General features: G+C 38.5%; 1 protein-coding gene across 3 annotated transcripts in view; it reads left to right on the top strand.

Moving 5' to 3' along the window:
* GABRB2 (gamma-aminobutyric acid type A receptor subunit beta2) overlaps positions 1-16,945 on the top strand; it is a 123,770-nt gene that overhangs the window by 37,428 nt on the left and 69,397 nt on the right. The window lies entirely within an intron of this gene.

Here is a 16,945-nt window from a genome sequence, read left to right as displayed (position 1 = left end):
AGGATTAAAAGCCTAGTTTGGAATTGCTTCCTCAAAGGAATTGAAATAGAAAATACAAAATGAGGATTAGAGGAAAAAATGGAAAATGTATATGATAGATAGTAGTTTACTGATATATTTTATAAATATTTTTAGTTGAATATTAAATTGGTTTGTATGAACCAGCTTTCTGATTTTCTCTAAGAGGTGTGACTTGAAATGTTCTTGTTGGTGTGTGTGACTGGAGAGCAGGGACTGGAGAAACCAGCAAGAGAGCTTCACTCTTGAGGGGGTCTGAAAAGTGGGGGAAATGTCTGGTTAGTAATGTTTGTAGGAAAAACAATTACCAGGAAAGTGATTTAAAAATACTGCTGCAAAAGGTGACTGAGAACCTGGCTGGGTAGGTAACAAAACAGAGGGAAAGCACTGTTTGGGTTAACAGTGGAAAACGCAGAGCTGGTTATTGCATTTGCCATTTGTGTTGTGTCCAGTTGTGTCTTCTGTGGGAGCAAAAGGCTGTGGCACTGTGGCTTGGAGCAATTCTGGACTTGGTTATTGTTCAGTGGAGCCTTGAAACATAGTTGTAGTTTAAAGTGAAATCTAAACCATCTACGTATCACACATCTGTGTTACTGGAAGGGGAACAAGAATAACAATGGACTTGGTGTAACTTTGAATTTAAGATGCTGAAATCATAATCTTTATTTTTTAGAATAAATTAGAAATTGGTGAAACATTTCCTCCTTTTCATTAAGCATAAATAGCAAATTAGTTTTAATATCTTTTATAAGGTGTGATAAAGTGAAATGGTGTCTATTTTTTGCTTAAAGCTGTTTCATGTAATTAGAGGAAACATTATTGCTGCTTGGATCCTTTATTACCCAGAGTTATTTTCTTCAATACTTTCAATCACAATGTGGTATCCAAAATGGTTTTATAGTAATTCTGTGTGTTTGGCTGCTTTGGGTTTTTTTCCTGTTGTAGAACTTTTGCACAGCCCAAAGTTAAAGATATTTAGACAATTTTTTTTTTTCTAGGGAAAAGATTTCAGATCAGGAAATAATATTCTAGTACTCTGGTATATCTAGCAGTCTCATATTTGAGAGGATCAATTCTCACATCCCTGTAGGACTCTGCTTGGTGCATTTCAAGTGTTCTCTTTGCCCTGAGAGCTGGTACAAGGGAAAGGATGGATGGGAGTTCTGCCGTCGTTCCTTTGCTGTGCTGAGATGAATTGTACACTGAGGGCAGTGGCAGGATGGCCATCACCCTTGGACTCCCTTGCCCATCACCAAGATTAGGGACTGCAGTTGCCTTCAGCCCTACTGCAGCTGTGGAATTGAAGAGCCAAGAGGGAATGACCCCTCTTGTTTCATAGACAGTCTGTGTCTTTGGTGCAGAGACTGTGGAACATGGACAGATACCTCAGAAATGAGGACATGGCAAGAAACTCCCTTCTTTTATGTCCTAATTATTAATGATCCATGGATGATTCATGATCATCATTTTGTGATGAAGTGTAGAAGATCCCTTCTCTCCCTCCTCCTCAGACTCATCTGAGTAGGTGAGAAAGGCTTTCTGGCTAAAATGTCTCTCAAACTGTGGGGTGGATGGGGCAAATCCACTGTGGTAACACAACAGGGTTATGTGAGGGGCCATATTCTGCCTTTGCCTTCACTGGACCATGTGGCAATCAGTGATCTGATTCTAATATTAAGATTTCAGTTTTATAGCATTAAATAGCTTTTTCTATCTATTTCATTTAAATCCAGTAATTCAGAGTTAATGTCATTTCAAGTGTCCACAGTACTGATATATTTAATGACTGCTTAGTAATAATTTCCACGTATCTTTAAAATGCCTGCTGTATTGTTTTCCACATATCATCTAGAGAATCCCATAAATTATTATTGTTCTGAAAATCACTGCTACTCTTGCTTTGTTAATTTAACTTTGCTTACACTTGCAGTCACATATTCTTACTTTGAGATGTGTTCTACTAAAGTGAGATTCCTTTAAGTATCAGTCTTAAATTATTTTACCTCCCTGTGAATCTATTTATAACCAGGTGTGTCCATGTATCACATGCACACACACGTGTGTTACTGTAAATTTGGCTGCATTTACCCTGATTGCTGTAACCAAATGCATTGGACTGCAAGGGATCTTACTAATATAAATGAAACCATCCCATTCTTTTCTGTCCCTGTAGTTTAATCTCTATTTAATACACAAGCAGTGATCCCTGAAGATTGTTCTTTTTGGTTTTTTGAGCCCATACATGGTATTCATGTCGCATCTGATTAGATCTGACATTGTGAAGGTAAATTCCAGGAAGGACTAGAAGGCACTTTTATAAGCACCTGGATTATGCTGTCACTGAAAGAGGGGAGAGAAGAGAGCAATGGCTAATAATGAATGTGGACATCTGTATGGCTGGCATGTTGTCCTCACAGCCTGCCCTGTGCACTGCTGCAGGGCAGGGCTTAAAGGCAGAACTGAATTCTTGACCATTTTTTTACAGAGAACACGAGAGACTGGCTACTTTTAGGTTAAGGAGGACTTTTGTTTCTGAGGGATATCTGCCAGCTATCTGTGCTTTGGGAAAATGTTTTCCTTAATGTTATTTTCATATTCCCTCTGGCAAGAAAATTCTTTGCTGCCAAGATCAGGACATTCAATAGATGATATACTTAAATCACCTAAATGGTTGAAAATTGTAAACATATAGTCTTAAATGAAGAGTCATTACAGGGAAAATTGCTATGTTGGTAGTTAAGATGACTTGCAAGAGGATATTAGTGATTTGACAACATATATAGAACAGTAAATTTAAAGACTTGAATATAGGATAACATTTTACAGTACGGTTAGCAAATCTTGAATAAGATATGCAGTCAGAACTCAAGAAAATGTAGCTTTAAATAAATGTCTGTATGTTAAAATATTTGGTTTATATAATACACTGAGCAGAGATAGGTGCTACAGTAGTTTTGTTATTTTAAAAATTTATTTTTATATATATGTGAAAAATTTCCTCTGACTTTTGACATCAAATCTGTTCTAAAATGCAGATGGAAAGTTCAGCTCTCTTCTGCTTTATTCCGTATAATTCTGGGGAAAAAAATCTCTTTCCTGATTTCTGCATCCTCTGAAAGCACTGGAAGTTTTCTGAGTTTTTTTCCAGGGATGGAATACAAGATTTGAGAAGGGTGACGAGTGAGAACCTCCTGTTTGCCAGTGCAGAATGCTGGGTTTAAATCTAGTTGAAGAAGTGGCTGAAGACAAAGCTGTTCTGTGTGACTTTGCACCATTAACAGTGTGCTGACACTGACTCTTCCACACACTTGTACCATTCCTCACCAGAGAGCCCTGGGGTGGGCGATGAACTGACAATTGCGTGCCCAGGAGCACTGTATGCTTTTGTCTCTCTTCAGTAGGGTGGTTTTGTGCTTTTTGTAACTGGTGTTTGTGGGTCTTTTTCACTGAAACATAGAATATATACAGAACTTCTGCTGAGGGGCCACCTCCTGTACAGTGATGATATTCCCATCCTTTTAGCCAATAGGAAAACGAAGTAGAACAGAGCAGTCAGAAAGGAAAGATTTGTCCCATTTGAAAGCCCAATAGTTTTTTACTTGCCAAGATTCCCTTAATACATTGCCAAGTATAAATTTCCAAGCCAGCCAGCAATAATTCCTACTTGACTGGTGGAACATAGTAATCTCCCATAAATGAGAGAATTATGTGTATGATGGTCTTGCTTTGTCCTCTCTCTATTTCCTGCTACCAGCATTGAGTCACATGAATCCAAAATAGTCCTGGATGCTTGGATTTTGTGTTGTCTCATCTGTGCCTTCTGCTGTCCGCTCACTCAGTTTCAGCTGCTTAGAAATCTTCACTGTTGCAAGTAAAATAGATTCACCCACACTTTGTTCTATTAAAATAGCCTTGGGCATTTTTGTTGTATTAATAGACTCGATGAGCAGTTTAACTTCTCATATGCAGCTTATTATCTACAAAATCTGATGACAGTTTAAAAAATAATTGCCTTTCCAAATACCTTTAGTTCTCAGACCATACTCTTGGAGAGGGGAATTGCTCACACCATCTATCCTTCAGTAAATCATCTGATCTTTATTTTGCTACTTTTTTGCTTTTTTATCTTTTTTTTTTCCTCCTAAGTCTTATTTTTTAATTAAATTCTTAAGCATAATTTGGAGGTAAACTTCCACTGCCCAGTTTTAAAATCATTTGTGCTAGCTGGAACCCTGGCAGTGTTCAAAGCCAGGTTGGAGCAGCCTGGTCTAGTGGGAGGTGTCCCCACCCATGGCAGGGGGAATTTGGGACTAGATGATTTTTAAGGTCGTTCCAATGCCTAAACATTCTGTGATTCTGTGAATTAAAGTTATGTCTTTGGACTGCCTATAATATTTCAGATATCCTTGTTATTACAAAATTTCCTTTGCAAGAAAGTGAGAGATCTCTCCTACCTTTTTGCTACAAAATTTTATTTCCAGAAGCTGGACAGAAGTTGTTTAAAGGCTTTTAACGGTATTCATGCCAAGCAAAAAATGTTCTCAAGATCGTTCTAAGTTTGGGGATTTCATACAGGATACAGAGGACCCAGCTTTCTTTCCTGAGGGGAGGATATTATTTTGGATGCTCTGTTCTTGACCCTACTCCTGTCAGGGGGACAGGTGTTCAGCACATGGATGTTTCTCTTGGCTTTGCAGCCTCCACTCCAACTGGGGCTTGTGTGGCCTCAGGGGAGAAAAGGCAATAAACCCTCCAATGAGGTGCCCTGTAGCATAGAAAGCAGAAACAGCATCTCAAAGTAGTGTTGCCATTTGTTAAAATAAATAAATAAATATTATGCATATTTTTATGAGGGTGAAGAAAGTGTCATCAGCTTTCTGTTGCCCCAGTTAAACATACATATTTTTTTTATTTTGGATATCACTTCTTGTTGCTCTTTTTATCTCCTGTGAACATATAAAACTAAGTATCTTATATGACAATAAGGCACATATAGGCATTGCAAAGAGGGAGTAAAAAGTGATTTGTTTAAGACTTGTTTGAACAAGAGATCTCAGCCTGTGAACAAGTGTTTCTGTTGTGTTAACAGAGTAATTTTTTTATGCCAGTGCTCACATTTATAGATGCAATTACTGACTTTTCCTTTGCAACACTTGCCCAAGGTAATTCACAGTCGGACATGCTGTTGTTTCCTTTGGCACAAGAAATGAGGTGAACTGGGTTTCTGTGGTCCAATTTTCAAGGTTGTTAGCATACATACACATGTGTAAGAACCCTTCAGTCTTGTGTGCACGTGTTCAGACTTCATTTCAAATTGATGTAACTGTTGTGAACACTTGAAAAAATTGTAGAACAGTACAGTTCTGTAGGATTTTGAGTACGAAGCGTCATCTGCCTTAACAAGAAAGCATTCCCACCCCAATGCCATAATTGGGAAATCCTAGGGCGGAACGAGTGATAAGAGCTGTTCCCTTGCACAGTCAATGCAGATCCAGCATCAGGAAAGGAACTTGGATCCCTGAGTGTTGCTGAAACGAATCATGTGTTGTTTTAAACAAACAAGGTGTATCGACTCCAGCCCAGGGTAGCCACCAGAGTCTGCTTTTCTTTCTCATGCAAATAGTTCTATTGAAGGTCCCAAGGAATAAAGCGCAGAATTAGAACTGTTCTTTCTAACAATATATAAACTGAAGACTTGGACATGAAACAAATCCTGCAGCTCCTCTGCTCAGTTCTTGCATTTGTTAAATTGCAAAGCTAAAACCTGCCTTCTCACAGGGGTGTTGTGAAGATTAATTAATTAGTTTGTAAAGTGCTTTGATCCCATAAAATACTACATAAGTGCCAAGCATTATTATGAAGAATTATAAAATGCCAGCCAAAGTGCACCTTGGGAAAACTGGTTTATAGATACAAATCTGCTTCGTTCTCCGCAGAATCACATTGTTCCACTTCTGCTACGTAGCAGCCCATTCACAAAATGAGCCAATTTTAGGACAGATGCAATTTTTGGAATAAAAAGGAGATCACTGTCTGTCATAAATATCTTTTTCAATTAAAGGCTTATAGATTAAATATGCATTTTGCTGTAGGATTGATTTGGAATGGCGTCATTTCACCATCCATCCTCAGCAACAGGGAGGGTATTTGTAGTTTAAATATCTCCACTATCTGAAAGAAAACAAGGATATCTTTCTATTTCAATTCCTTTAATAGATTTTAAGTATGGGATAAGTATTCAAAAGGGTCTTTTGCTTTTATTTTTTATGAAGTGGCTGTAAAATCATTAGTATGTGAATAATTAATTCAATTAAACTTAATAAGAAAAAAGCTTTAAGTCACAGGAATCTTTTCCATTAAAAACCCTATTATCCAAGATTATTACATTACACTGAAGTGAAAAAAAATCTGAGTTTTATTGCCTAACAGACAGACTGTGGCATTTGCTCTATATTAGCAAGAAAAACTCTATCAGCTGCAGAACCATGTAATAGTTTAATTTCTCTGAGGGTATTTCATATTCCAAAAACAAATAGAGGTCATCAAACATTTAATCTTAAATTAAAATTTAATAATTTATATAATTTAGAATTACCGCAATCTGTCATTTTCCTGCTGTAATGTTTTTAATCATATCACATTTGAGCTGGTAGTTGGTGATGCTGAGAATGCTGTCTTTGTAAGTAGTAATACCTCTTGTGAGTCACACAACACAGTTTTTATTTATTCTTGTGATTGTACAGATGAAGCTTTTCTTTGACATATTTAATGTAAGACATTGTAAAATTCTATTTATTAAATGAAGGGATCTTTTTTTTATTCCTTACCAAGTTTTATATCTGAAGGTGCAAGTATTTGGACTTATTTTTCATTCCAGTTAAATACCTTATTTTGGTGATTCCCCCCCACCCCCACCCCCAAAACATTTCCTTTATGTTTTAATGCACCTTCTGGGAAGAGAATAGCTAATTTGTTCTCCCACTGTTTTATCATACTTGTTATTGAACTTTACAAAATAGCAAAATGGTTTCTGAGAAATAAGAATTGCCTAAACTCCTCAAGTCTAAAGGGGATTTATAGATATTTTTTTCCCTCATCTGTTTGGATCTATTTTCTCTTTTTTTATTCTCTGAAAATTGAAATTTCTCATGGTCCTCAATGTGCAAATCAGCTGAGGAGAGCTTTCCTGGAACAATGTTCAGTCCTGCTTAGAAGAGAAGCTAGGATAAGTTATAAGAAACGCTTGATGCTTTGTGCTTCCAGGTAAGTTCTCCAGGCTCTGGGAATGTGTGATAGCCACCACAGGAGAGCACTTCAGGCTGTGCTTGTTCCCGATCTTTTGGCTGGAATGCAGCCACTTGCACTGCCCCCTCAGCGAAGAGGCTTTTCTGTCCCCTAAATCCCTTTTGTAAGAAGGCAGTAGTTCTTTTTCTGCTGCATTTTTGTTTCTGAATAGTCATCCCTAGAACACTGCCTGCTTCTGCTAGTCTAGAACCATCTAAATGGAGAACAGAGAGAACAGAAAAAGTTTGGAAAACCCTTCTTTTCAATCCACTTGAACGTGCCATCTGTTTGAGCAGATGGTAGAAATGTCTCGGGGCCAGGAGGAGCCTGAGAGGCCAAATCACAAGGCAGGAGCTCTGTGCAGGCACGTTGCTCGTGTCAGAACAGAAAGGAGCCCAGCAGTCAGCTCCCTGTGTGACCTGCCTGTGTTCCCTCAGACGTGGCTGTTCCCGTGGCAGAAGGGGTTTCAGGGTGTAATCACTCCAGCACAGATCCCCAGGCTTGCAGTCTGTGCACACAATTGGTTCTGAGCAACTGCCAGAAAAGAACAGATCTTCAGGTCCCTAAATTATTCTCATGTGTGAACTGTAAATCCACATCCAGCATTTCATAGGGAGGCTTTGCCACAATGCCTTATCCTCCTCAGCTTCTGAATTGAGAAGTCATTATGTTTTCTCCTTCTTGTATACTCTTGAGAACAGTTTTTTAAAAACATTGCAGTAAATGCAGATATCAAATACACAAGACATCTTTCAACAGGTTAAAATTTCTGCTTTATGTGGCTCCTGCAGCTGTGCCTGTCATCCCACTGTGTGTCCACCACAGCAATTCCATCCGAGTTTTCCTGCTGCACAATGGCTCCCAGCTCCTCCTGTTGTCCAAACAAATACTTTACAGCTTATAGGCATGTTTGCATTTACTGACAGGGATCTCTCTCAGACCTGTTTTTTCAAACTCTGACATTTTGAAATATTTGTTCCAAAAATTTATCTTGAAAAGCGAAAGGCGTAGAAAAGCATATGACCTTTTTATGGGAAAAAAATCTCCTTTTCCCAAAGCCCTTTGCAGAGTTGTAAAACCACCGGGGATTATAAAGCTAACATTTGTTTCCATTTAGAAAATGTAGTGATAGACCTTAACAATCACTGCAAGTCTAAGATAGCTTTACTGTAGAAGGTGGTGTGTGTCAGCTTTTTTTCTATTTAAAATGGTAGAAGAACATTTTTTCAGTTTATATTGAACAGTGTTATGGTACATTCTTTTCGATGTCAGAACGGAGAGAAACAAGGAATGTGTGGCTGTTGGGGAAACACTTGGAGACCTCAGGTTCATTTGCATTAACCAAAACTGGTACAGTATGATTAGGACCAAGTGGTCTAGCACTTATTTTAGAGACTTCCCTCATGGATCACAACTTTTCTAACCCACTTCAGTGTGTTATTTCTGTCAATCCCAAACCTATTCTCATTTAGAAATACCTGGATAAACATCTGAAATGTTGGAGCTAGAAAAAAAGAAGTTCATTACAATTCTGTCCTTTTTTTGTTTGGTTGGTTGTTTTGTTTTGTTTTGTTTTTGTTATTTGTTACTTGCAATTGTGACTTCATTGTTATGCCAGTTTTTACAGCAGTTGTTACTGGTAGAAATGCTAGCAGAAATTAGCTAACAATATATCTTTGTAAGAAGTGAGTTTTAAGAATAATAGTCATGTACTTTAAGAAGGCAGTGTAGCTGATACTGCACAGGAACACAATTCGGAATGCTTCTGCTTATGTGGGAGAGTGAGAAAACATGAATTTACTGTGATCATAAAGCTTGTTACAGTCTGCCTCATAGATATTTTTACCAAAATATTCCAAATTTCAGGCAATGAAAACTGCATGGAAATCCCCCAAACTACGGGATGTTTGTATGTGGTCAGCCGAGGAGGTAAATTATTTTTAGCCCTTGCTGATAAGCTCTAACCTTTCAGGGAGATACCATCGCCTGTGTTTTCATCGTATCATTCCTCTCTGTAAGATGCTCCTCTCTGCTCCATTTGGTTCTCTTTGTAAAAAGCAGAGATGACCACCAGTGCACAAGATGGAAAACAAGACAAAGGCAAGGAGGCAAATACTGAATATTCATCCCCCTCTCCTTCTATTTTTATTTATACACATTAGGAGCTTATTTCATAGTTCTATCCCAGACTACATTTTATTCTTGGCAAGCAACTGAGAGTAAGCTCTGTGCATCCTTAAACATCAGTCTGTGGGCTGTTCCTCCAAGGGGGTCTCCAAAGCACACACAGTACTCCATTATGGTTATCCTGAAATGCCTTTGGATGTTCTTTCATAGTGTTAATGCTGCAGCAGAAATGGCAAGTAGGACAGAGAGGAGATGACTTTTGTTGCTGTTGGATTTTTAAAGAGGTGATAGAGTAGCCATAAGAAAGAGATGCCATTAGTGATTTTCCTACGAATTTGCTATGCCTTCCAGAAATACATTCCAGAGCTGCAATGTTTATCTGAAAGAGAATTGTGTAAGGACACTGCTGTGTGTTAAAGAAACATCCACCCCTTTTCCCAACAAAATGGAATAGTTTATTTAATTTTGAAGAAAGAGATGCTGAAGATACAGTTAAGATTAATTAGTTTTTCATAGCCTTTTGTCTTCAGCTTCTGAGGCAAGGTGGTTTTATGTCATAGAGAAGACACAGTATAATTTCGGGGAAATTATTTGTACATTACTAAAACTGAAGGATATGGATAAAACATTGAAGGCTGGTGTTCAGAAAGGTGTTCTTAATTTGCAGTTATATATCTTTTATAATACAAATACAAAATACTCAGCTTGCTTTTGAAGGGTCCTGAAGTAATTTCCAGATACATATACTGTGGGATTCAGAGTTAAGATGTCTTTAAAGTTTTCTTTAGCTTAAAAAATTGCAGAAAAACAACTGAAAAATCTGAGGAGGCAAGTTCCAATTGAGGTGAAAATCCAATTGTTTGAGAGTATAAAGATCTTTGTACACAAGGACTAGGAAAAAACCTTTGCCATGCCCAGGTGGTTCTGTAGGCACTCACTGATGCTGCAGGTGGGGTCACTCTGGTAAATCAACAGCACCTGCAGTTTCCCATCTCAGTCAGGCCTCCTGTCATCATGTCTTTTTTGCTCCTTCTTCGATAAAGACCCAAAACTTATATCATGGTACTCTCTCTTTTGTTATATTGAACACTTAACATTATTTCCAAAACCATCTGAAGTCTTACATGTAGGGATGTCTCAGAATCCAGTAATGTGCTGTTACAGTTGGTGTTTTGGTGGCTTTTTCTTTTTTGTTGTTGTTTTATTTTGGTGCATTTTTCTGCGTTAATATTTTTTTTCCATGAGTACTGAAGGTAGTTTTGATGTATTGAAGGATTGCCTCCTATTCCAGCTGTCTCATCTGGTCACATCTTGTTTGCTTCACCTCCTTTAATTTTCTTTAAGGTTAATCTTTCCATTTTATTTCGAAACAGCTTTAATTTCAATTCAATCTATATATATGGTTTATAGGATTGCAGGGAAAATAGTCTGTATCCTGGTTCTGGAAGTAGTGGTAATAGTGAGCAAAGCACTGACATTGTCAGCAGTGAGGACACTGCCCCACAAAACTGAAGACAAGTAAAAGGGCATGGAGGGTATATTGTTTAATGTCAAGAATGAAGGTAAATATTAGGTGTTACCTCTACTATTCAATATAGATATTATAGAACCTTATTATGGATATTGGATCAATAGAAGGCAGTTAGGAAATACATGACTAATAGATGAAGTACCTGAACTGTATAGCTTCAGATAGGCAAAGATAATTATGACTGAATCTTATGGAAGAAAGAAAACAAGAAAAGCAGGTTTTTCACATAGATAACTTTTTCCTTTAAGTTGTGTTTGTCATTGCAATAGGTAGCAAAAATGGCTGTTGTTTGGATCTGTATATTGTGTTTTGTCTGATGTTAGGTATGTTACTGATGGCCAAACTGGGAATTCCAGGGCGTTTGCTGGGCCTGAGCAAATGGCTCTAATACCACTACTCTAATCCTGAATGTGCAGTGTGGGTGGGAATGTGGCAAATTTAGTATTGTGCCCATGGCACAATCCCAAGGGTATTTATAGAAATAAGGTATCCTTATACTTTGAGACTTTTAGAATTCCATTTCAGTTGAGAGAAATGAACAGTGTATGAGGGTTCATTCATGTACATTAGTTTTGACAGGGATGAGCAAGTGAAAAATTTTATTCCCTGCAGTTATTTGTTGTTCAACAGCTCCTACTAACCCTGGAAAATAAAATGTTCTCAGTGCTTTTTGAAAGACACTGATAGTTCAGGCCTAGTGTGACAAATAATCTATTGTCTTCCATTCCGCAAGTGGGATATTAGTTAAGAGACCAGGGTTTCAGCTCTGCATCAGAGGATTTATCTACTAAAAAAGCTTTAGTGAGGACATTCTATACCCTGGACCATGGGAGAGTTTCTATTTAGGTAACCAAGTCCCTCTCAGTGTTGGCACACAGGGTCAATGGTAGCAAAAACATTCCCCTTCCCTATTGGAGCATAACTCTGTATTATTTTCAATATTGAGTAGTAATGAAAATACCCTCCCCCAAATTTTAATTGATCAAATATATTCTTAGCACTGACCATTTTGCTTTGAAAATGCACTTTCTTCTCCTCTTCTGGCTTGGTTTAGGTTTACTATTCTGCCTCATCCCTGTGGGCTCATCCAGGCCTCCTCATCAGCAGTTTTCTAATGCAAAGTTTGTACAATCTCTCAAACTTTTGGAAAGCCAGTGTATTTTTGTGGTCAGTTTTTCATTGAATTACAGACCTTTTTTATCCCCTGAGTTACTGTTTTTCTCTAAAATTTGGCATGTGCTCTATTTTCTTTTTCTCTGTATTGTAGGGGAGGAGGAAGGGAGAAGGGTTTCCTTGGATTAATAGCACTGGATTGTCAGTTTATCTTGATGTCATGCTGCTGCTTACTAACTACTCATCCCAGTCCAGTGGGCCCATTTATAGAGCATTATTTTGGAGCCACTGTGAGAGCTTCAATAACTGGGGAATTTTAATTCATTTGTCTAATGAAGATTAGGATCTTGGCTAATGACTACACAGTCATAAGTGATGATGCTTTTCCTCCTACTCCCTCGTTGCTTAGAGCATATATTAATGGTGCAGATGGCAGTGGCTGAGCTATGTGATAGTTGGCTTTCCATCTCCTCCTCTCGTGACATTTACACCATGCAAAGAGGGTGTATTGCCATCTCCTTAGTTATGGAAACTTGTGATTCATCACCTGCCTTTTAAATCCAGTACTGTGATTGCATCTTGTTGCTAAGAGGCAGAGCTTGGACGTGCACTTTCTTCTTTTAAACACACCTGTGCCAAGCTTTGCCTGAAACCTTCAGGAAAATCCCAGCCAGGAGCACTGAATGTTCATTCCTACTGACAACATGTGGAACTTGCAGGGCCTGGTTTGTGTGTGGAACTGTAAGTCCTTCTTTATGCCTTCAAAAGATTCACAGTTCAGTCTGTAACCTGACCAGAACTTCAGCCAAGAATCACAGGTATTGAAGGTTCACTGAAACTGTTCTTTCCAATCACTAGAGTTCAAGTGTAATTTGTATGTGACATGTGGAAAGTAAATATTTCTACTTTCTTTAGTGTTTTGCCTTTCTTTACTACTCATACATTTCTGCATTCTTATGGCCTGCAAGAAACAAAAGGAATAATTTATGCACAACTAATAGAGACAATTCCTTAAAATGTCATTTCTTCTATTATTTTGTCTGTCATGGCTAGCTTACTCCCTGGACGTTCTATTATTGCTTCTTTCGCGCAGTAATATTGATATTTCTGTGTTCGAACATTTTCTGGGTTTGTTCTTCAGAGAAGTCGCAGATTTTATATGTTTTACTCATAATTTAAAGGCTTGTTTACTTTTAAGTATCGCTGCTGATCATTTGTTGCAAATACTGGGGCAGTTTAGTTTGCTCTGTTGAGCTTTTTGCCTGTTTAGGAAAGATCCTGTGTTGCGGGTACAGTCAAAGGAAGTTCATTGTTACTTTTGCAAACTGAGAGGATGGTTCTTTTCCTGTCAATGAGTTCTACCTCTGGTGTCTCCTTATCAATTACATATATGTTGTTTCTGGCCATACAAGGTTGAAAACCTCTCTACTTGAAGCTGCTTGCAAGGGGAGGGGATGAGGGGGTGATGAGCCTTTGGGTTCCGGAGAAGTGATGCTGAGAGAGACTTTGAGGGCTATTCTGGCACATTTCAAGGTCCATGAGATATAATCAGGGAGAAGTGTGAATGGAGAAGTGACCTCAAAAGACTGGAAAGGACCTGAAGGGAACTTGGTTTTCCTCCTTACAGAGTTGGGCTGACCCAGAACATGGTTCTCATTACCTAACACAGAAAATACAAAGGTTTTGCAGAATGTGGAGTTTGCCCTCTGAGTAAGGTGCTGGTATTCTGAATTTAGGAGTGTTTCTGCTATTCCAAGAAGAGAGAAGTTATTAATACCTTTTTGAAGTCATGTTTGAATCAGTTGATTAGAAGGTGACTGAGTAAATGGAAAGCTGAGGCAGAGCCGCTGTGCCACAGCCATACTTGCATGCTTTCAGCATCCAAAATTTGAGATTCTGACTGTTGGAAATGCTGAGAAGTACAGCAGTTTTGAGCAAGCTGGTTATTACCTCATGTCTGTGTCTCCGGGAAATGTGGGTTACAGTAAAAGCAGACTCCACTTAACTCCCAAAGAATGGCTTCTGTAGTGCAGTGCTGACACTCATTTGATTTGTCTTCTCGTTTGTCAGCTTGGAGGGGCATCAGGGGAAAAACATTTAACCTTAACAAGAGGGTTATTAAACTGCTGACATTGTTTGCTAAATTTCTGGTCTACAGTTAGAAATGAGATTTGCCACCTATAAGAGAGATTTTGCAGAGTCACTGGCTCTAGCTTTAGGTTAAATCAACATATTGTAACACATGACAGTAGTGATGAATTAAAAAACCCAAACAAACAACAAAAAACAAACAAACAAACAAACAAAAACACCAAAAGATGGATATTTCTCCTTACACAGCATTTAACCAGATACTTGGGAACACATACTGTGAGATGAGAATGCTGAACTGGCTTATTCAGAATTATCTTACCCATTCAAGAAATGACAAAGATAATTTTAGTTAATTGTTTCCTATTACTCCCTTGGGAAATCTGCTTGCCCATGAAAATGTGGCTGTTTCATTACACGATGTTCTCTCCTCCTGACCTCACATTGCAGGCAATGCTCACTTGCAGTCCCCATCCCTGCCCAGACTTTCCTGTTGAGTAGTTATCGTAAGAAGCTCCTCCAGCATATTTTCCCACAAGTACTAGGGCTCGTGGAGGGGGTGAGGGTGTTGTTATTGTGTTATTGTTATCCTTGTACATTGAAAAAATGCAGAGGTGTTCGTGCCAGCTGGTTCATGGAAACCATCCTCACCTCTTCCCAGCGCCTGGTGTGAGCCAGCTGTGTGGGTGTGCACACCATGCTGGGATTCCAGGGGTTTGGTGAAGGGCTGTGGCTGGATGACCAGTGCTCCCATGCCAGGCTCAGGGTGGGTGAGGATGTGTAGGAGAGGACACAGAGCCACCAAACCCCTGCTGTGCCTGGAGCTGGCTGGGCCTGCTGTGCCAGTGGTGCTTCCACCTCGCGGGTTCGTGCCAGTGTTTGTTTGCAGTCACCTCAAAGCACCTGTGCATTTAATCAAGTAAATGCTTCCCAATGCCCTGAATTTGATTTACTGAGTTTCAGCATGTGTTGTCTGATTGTTTATGTATTAAGACTTTTAAGTAAAAGTAAAGCATAGGAGTAATTTTAGAGATTGATTAAAAAAAAAAAAAAAAGGAAAAATATGCACTTTTAACAGCAAAATGATCACATTTAAAATTCCTTGAATTGAGGGAAAGGGTCCAGGACAGGTCTGACATATCTGAGAGAATCATTTAATTTCTCATCAGATGTGTGTTTGCTATGTTGAGTAGGAGTGATATTTTTCAGCTGACTCTTCATCTTCCTCAAATGTGAACTACTTTTGTTTCTCGGAGAAGAGAAGGTTCATGTAAAGCCAACATAACATGGAAAGCAGTGGGGGACACATTTTCTAAATTAAATTGTAAAAATACACAGCACAAAGAAATCCTTCCTATGTAGCCTGTGTATTGATTCAACTTCCACTGCAGTGTGAAGTGTTAAAATGCAGTTCTGGATGTTCAAAATGCTAGGAGTGATACCCACTGTCTGCATGAGTCTGGAAAGCAGAGACCTGATTAAATGCTGATTAGGATCAGTTGAACTCGGGCTCTCTCTGATACTCAGGTCATACACTGTCTGCTAATGGTGTTGTGTAGAGAGTCAGCACAGGCTCTTTGGCAGGTCAGATCGAGTATCTTCCAAATCTAATAGCTTTATTGATCACCCATGCAAGTAAGTGACTATAAAAACCGATGGATCTTACTGCTGTTAGAATGGAGCAGAAACCTTGGTAAGATTACTGAAGCTTGTCTTAAGGGAATACAGATTCTATTTATTAAAAAGCATATTTTGCAGCAAAATACGGAAACTAGGAGGAAGCTCCCTCGGTTTTTTGTATTTGTTTTTGTTTGTTTGTTTGTTTGTTTTTATTTCAGTGTATGCGTTAGAGTTCTGACCACTGAGCTCTAGTTACTGAGAAGTTTCAAAGGTTTTGTTTCATAAACAGGAAAGGACCAACTGGATATACAAAAGCAGTCCCTGTGCAGCTTTTCAATTTAATTTCCAGTGTTCAGTGTGTTACATCTCTGATCAAGCCTTCAGTGCCTCTTGCCAGTATGGTGCAGCTGGTATGCCAGAAGTCTTTGGGGTGGTTTTCCTGTTTCTGTTTGGAACAAAGTTATGAACGTTCTGAAATGAAGACGAGGAAGAGAAAGGTCGTAACTAAACATCTGAACTTTGGCACAGAAAGAGATTTCTCTTTGGAAATGGATTTCAAGAGGAAAGCTGGAGTTCACTTAGATGCTTGGTAATTTTAGTCATTAGGTTTGACTCATTGTTTTGCTTCTCTCACTCATCCAATGAACTCTTAGCTAAAGTTGAAGCGATCTGAAATGTAGGTACTGATTTGGAAATGTTCAAGGAGAACATGGCTTCCCATTTTCAAAATAATATTGCTGCTACTTTAATAATATATTAAAGCAATAAGTCTATTTGGTGTCTAAAATAGATCACATAAGAAATGGGAGCTGTAAGTCTAACAAATTGAGAATAGCACTGAGGCCGGGTGTGACACCTGGCATGTGATGGGAGGCAATTCTAAGTAATTTATTTTTTTCATTGTGAAAAAATAAGAAGGAATTCTTCTGGCTTAGGTGTCATGTCAGTAGAATTATTTGTCAAGGGAAAGAAAAGAGGGAGTATGATCAACAATCATCTTATTTACTCAGTGCAGGATTTGATGTCCTGATTGGCATATATGCACATCTCCTTGGGTGACTTGTGAGAGTAAATATGAGCACTGAAACATTAATTGATAAATAAGAATGTTTTTAAAAACATTAGATACCAGTCTATTCTACAGAATAAATTATGTGATAT

Source organism: Myiozetetes cayanensis, unplaced genomic scaffold (assembly GCF_022539395.1).
Source record: "Myiozetetes cayanensis isolate MyiCay16 unplaced genomic scaffold, myiCay2020 scf17, whole genome shotgun sequence".
NCBI classification, from domain to species: Eukaryota; Metazoa; Chordata; class Aves; order Passeriformes; family Tyrannidae; genus Myiozetetes; species Myiozetetes cayanensis.
The sequence above is the reverse complement of the archived record's forward strand: the minus strand, read 5'-3'. Positions and strand labels throughout refer to the sequence as shown.